Raw genomic sequence first — 5,346 nt, 5'->3', positions numbered from 1 at the left:
CAATAAGATAAATAGATGTTTTAACTTTCCGAATCATTCATTGATGAATTTGATGTAAAGAGATCTGCTATACTTTAATTAAAATGATTACTCTCAAATGTCAAAACATACATTATTTACTTAAACATAACCATGTCCCAGAATGCATGAACATTTCGCTAGCACTTTTAAAGGACTTCATTTTTTTTATTTGTGAGTTGTCTACTTTAATTTTGCATTAATTAAAGAATTAAAAAAAAATCACACAGCATTTGGCTTTTGACAAAAAAAAAAAAACAAACAAACAAGAAACAACAATATTGTGTGGTATATCTTGTAGAAACCAGAACATGTGGTGGAAAGGACATAAATGCCAAAGCACTGGAGAGGTACTAGGCGATATGACAAACATATATTGCTCTTTTTGTATACCCTTTGACCACGATTGGTAACCACAATCTTCAAATAAATAAACAAACGGTCCAAAGTTAGCTTCGATGAGTTGATTTGTGTACAAGAAGGCCATTATAAGTCATTTTCGGCTCGAAGACATTTAAAATTCTTTGTGCAAAATGGCAAGAGAATATACCAATTTATTCTTATAAATAAAATAAAAACTTATTTAAGGATTATATTATTTCTCAGTAACATGTATTTTACTTATTATAACAAGGAGCACACGGCGGTAGTGACTGGTCGGCAGGGCTCATTCCTCATGGCACCTGATCCCACCTCTGATGTTCTAGACGTCTAGCTGTGTTTGCTCTGCTCCTGATTTGTATTGTTTCAATGGACTTTTGATCTTGAATACTGTTCGTTATCTCATAAATTTCATTATATTTGATTCAAGTGAAAAGGAAACCAATCACAAAGATTTTGCCCTCAAAAGACATTTTCGTAAATAATCATAAAGCTCTGCTAATTTGAATTCACTTTTATTCCTAATCTTATTTCTTACAAATAGATTTACATAAAATAATAGTCTATGTTTCCTTTCTCTAGGAAAGTTTGAAATTATTGGAAGGCATTTGAAGAATTCAACCTCTCGCTGTCGATCTACAAATGAGCAGTACATTGTATGTATTACATGTATAAATGCATTTTATAAAAGAATTTAAACTATTTTCTTTCAACGTTAAATATGAAATGTAAAGAAATGAAGCTTTTTTTAATTTTTAAACTGATTGAAAAATCACTTGATCATTTTATTAGTATTTTTTGTCATCCAACTGTTTCCTTATAATTTTCCTTAATTAAACTAAATGCTCTTACATGTATCAATGCTAGAAAGATGACAACCATGATCATTCAGGTTGGTTTGAAATTAAAGCAGGAATTTCATACAAGTTTTTCATCATACATTGTTGCAAAATTCCACAGAATGGGAGAAATATCGAGCAATGGAAATTATTATCAATTACATGATGCAAGTCCTATGCATAATCAGAAAAAAGTGCCTATATTTATAAAAATACTTGCTTTTAAAGGGGTATGATTAAGTCCCATCAAAGGGGATCAATTTGGTCAACCAATCACCTTATAGTTCATGTGTAACTAGTGCTAATTGTAACGGGGACCGTTACAGATGTTCCCCAAACGCTCCCCAACTCCTTTTTGGTGCCATATTCCCTGTAAGCTTCATTAAATAAGACAAACTCTATGCATCTGCGATTTTAAAAACATTTAAAAAGAAGTGTACAAAAATCATTTAAACTTTAGCATTGCACGCGTGCACATGTGAATGCATTTGCGTCATGACCATATCATCTTGTCTACACAATCTATATTTTTAATACACACGTCCATACATGAGCATGGTGACCATACCTTCTTGTAGAAGTCCATTACATCTATCTATGTTCTAAATTCCACCCCGTTTGGGTGAAAACTAAGGGAGTTATAGCTGTTTAAAGTTTCAGCCAATCAGATTGCAGCACATGTACACGCACGTGTATGCATGTGCATGGTGACCATACCTACTTGTAGAAGTCATTATATCTATCTATGTTCCAGATCCCATCCTGTTTGTTTGAAAACCAAGGGAGTTATAGCTGTTTAAAGTTTCAGCCAATCAGATTGCAGCGCACGTGCATGCACGTGTTTTCATCATAATTGCTTTATTTCATGTTGTAGGATATCCTAATGCATGACTATGTTCAAAATTTCAAAGGATTTCGTCAAAAAACAAGAAAGATATTGAGACTTTAGTTGCAGCCAATCAGAGCGAAGTGCACGTGCATGCGCGTGAGATCTTGCTATTTTCATCATGTCATCATGTCTATACTACTAATATATCCTCACATTATGAGTTTCAAAGCATTTCATCTAAAAATAGAACAGTTGTGGCTATATCTATTATATTGGTCATTTCACGTGTTGCACGTGCACGCTCTTGCAAGCACGTGCACGCAAAATGACCTTGATTCCGCAAATCTACATAACATGTCTACTAACCCTTAAAAAGGTTTTACCTACATCGGACGAACAGTTTACAAGATCATTCCCGGACAAAAAAGTTCCAGGAAGAAGAAGAAAAATAATAATAACTAGATGCGATCTCGTTGCGAGCAACGAGTAGGTCTTCCGTTCGATTTTTGATAAGGTTATAAAACAACTTTAAATGAAAAAAAGTGTTCAGATCAATTATTCAAAATACGTGAGAACACGTTTAAGAGTGAAATCTATCAATTTCAAACAACTTCCGGTCTTTATAATTCACTTCCGGTGTGACCGGAAGTACTAAAAATGACCTATAACTCCTTTCTGAGTGTAAAGGAATTATCCCTGATAATTTCGAGGAAAAATGATCGTTTTTTTGACTACTTCCGGTTTGGAAAAAATAACTTCCGGTGGACATAATATAACTCGGGACACTCTATTTGCCTTCATAAGAAACATTAAAAAAAGAAAAAAATAAAATTTTGCATATTTTTCAACTACTTCCGGTTGACGACGGACGCGACGGCAACAAAAACCATATATCCTTCTCAAATCTAGGAGTCATATTCTATCATCCCTGAAAGTTTCAGGACCCAATCTTCAACCGTTTTCGAGAACACTCTCGGACAAAATGACACTTTAAAAACAGAAAAATGGCCATATCTCGCGACCGGAAGTGACGACGGCAAAATAAAAAAAATGCATAAAGTTCAAATAGTTTCCTATCATTGCTGAAAGTTTCATGAAAAACTGTCGAGGCGTTCTCGAGAAATCGTCTGCACAAAATCGATAAGAAAAAAAAATAATAATAACTAGATGAGATCTCGATGCAAGCAACGAGTAGGTCTTCCGTCCGATTATTGATAAGGGTATAAAACAACTTTAAATGAAAAAAAGTGTTCAGATCAATTATTCAAAATACGTGAGAACACATTTAAGAGTGAAATCTATCAATTTCAAACAACCTCCGGTCTTTATAATTCACTTCCGGCGTGACCGGAAGTACTTAAAATGACCTATTACTCCTTTCTGAGTGTGAAGGAATCATCCCTGATAATTTCGATGAAAAATGATCGTTTTTTTTGACTACTTCCGGTTTGGAAAAAATAACTTCCGGTGGACATAATATTACTCGAGACACTCTATTTGCCTCAATAAGAAACATTTTAAAAAGAAAAAAAAAATTTTGCATATTTTTAAACTACTTCCGGTGGACGACGGACGCGACGGCAACAACAACCATATAGCCTTCTCAAATCTACGAGTCATAATCTATCATCTCTGAAAGTTTCAGGACCCAATCTCCAACCGTTTTTGAGAACACTCTCGGACAAAATGACACTTTAAAAACAGAAAAATGGCTATATCTCGCGACCGGAAGTGATGACGGCAAAATAAAAAAAACGCATAAAGTTCATATAGTTTCCTATCATTGCTGAAAGTTTCATGAAAAACTGTCGAGGCGTTCTCGAGAAATCGTCTGCACAAAATTGGTAAGAAAAAAAATAATAATGATAATAGTGGAAAAGAAACAACAGAATTAGTAGAAGGTCTTCCGTTGGAGACGGAAGACCTTAACAATATGTTCCCCAACTTCGTTTGGGGAACATAATTAAGATAGATCTATTAGAAATATATATATAAAAAAAAAACTGTACGTGCACGTATTTTAAAAAATTGACAAACCTTGTACATTTCTCTCCTGTATAATTTGGTTTACACTGACACTGCCCAGCTCCGTCACATTGAAGAGTATCAGAACCTGACAATTTGATTTAAACAAAATGTCATTTTTGATTCACACAAGTTAAAAGTTCATGTGAGCCTTACAGAGTATTGTTTTCCGCATTCACTTCTCTAAGACCGGTCGTTTAAAATTGTTTCCATATTTTTGGTAGAATTGCCTAATAAATCTTAATTACATGTAGCTTTTCCATAAAATGCCGACAATCAGAAAACATTTTGAATATGGTAATTATTTAAGCTACTTCAAATAATAACATAATAATTTCCTATTATGATAACTGGACTTTTACGAGAAGCACTGACTTCTACAGTTGACGTTTACTTGGACATTTAAACTTGTGTCATGTACGGAAGTACAGAATTGATAATGCATAAGAAAATGTGGTCATAGGTATGGTGTTAGGGGCACTAACTTGTGAAGACCGGGAGCTGAGGCAGGGTCGTTGTCGTTTTTCTTCAAGGACAACTTATAAGTGCATTGAAATAACCGTTATTTCCGTTTAATGAAATGTTGAGCTCAATATTTATATCGTAAAGGAGCTTCCGTACATAGCCCTTGTGTAAAAGTAAGCGTCAACTGTAAAAGTCAGCGCTCCTCGTAAAAATCCAGTGACTACTCGTATATGTAAAACGACTTTGAATTACACAAACGAAAACCGTGCCTTTTAAGTAAATGCATATATTATACTTTCATGTAAATTACTTGAATCTGATTCGTCGAGAAACATTTGATAAAAAACACTACTACCCGCTTAATAATGAAGCCACGCCCTCCTGCGTAGAAACAGTCAACATTGCTTGACGACGGGTGGTATTACAAAAAATAGCGACTGCGCGGAATTTATGCGCGCACGATTCACTGTAATATGTATTTGTATAGAACATTCAGTATAATATAATAAATACTGCATGTAGTTGAGTGTAACATTGAAAATTTTCACCCCTCGAAAACCATTGTCAACCTCGGCTGCGCCTCGGTTGACAATGGGTTTCTTGGGGTGAAAATTTTCAATGTTACACTCAACGCACACCTACAATTCAGATAATACAACCATCAGAAACGAACATACCAACAGGATCACAATCACACGATGTGCATCTTCCATCTGATGACCTTTGATAGTGGTTGTCCTTACACCTCTCACAGTGAGGACCGTCCGTGTTGTCCCACAGTCGACAAAC

General features: G+C 34.8%; 1 long non-coding RNA gene across 1 annotated transcript; it reads right to left on the bottom strand.

Moving 5' to 3' along the window:
* Nucleotides 1–898: 898 nt before the first annotated feature.
* LOC134261923 (uncharacterized) lies at nt 899–5,333 on the bottom strand. The gene is made up of 3 exons (XR_009990914.1): nt 5,235–5,333; nt 4,105–4,180; nt 899–1,035 (listed from the first exon to the last, which is right to left on the bottom strand). It is a non-coding gene; the product is annotated as an uncharacterized LOC134261923 (long non-coding RNA).
* Nucleotides 5,334–5,346: the final 13 nt, after the last annotated feature.

This window comes from Saccostrea cucullata, unplaced genomic scaffold (genome assembly GCF_032062105.1).
Source record: "Saccostrea cucullata isolate Sc308-1 unplaced genomic scaffold, CSIRO_AGI_Scuc_v1 ctg10983, whole genome shotgun sequence".
In the NCBI taxonomy this organism is placed as follows: domain Eukaryota; kingdom Metazoa; phylum Mollusca; class Bivalvia; order Ostreida; family Ostreidae; genus Saccostrea; species Saccostrea cuccullata.
This window is presented reverse-complemented; position numbering and strand designations above follow the sequence as displayed.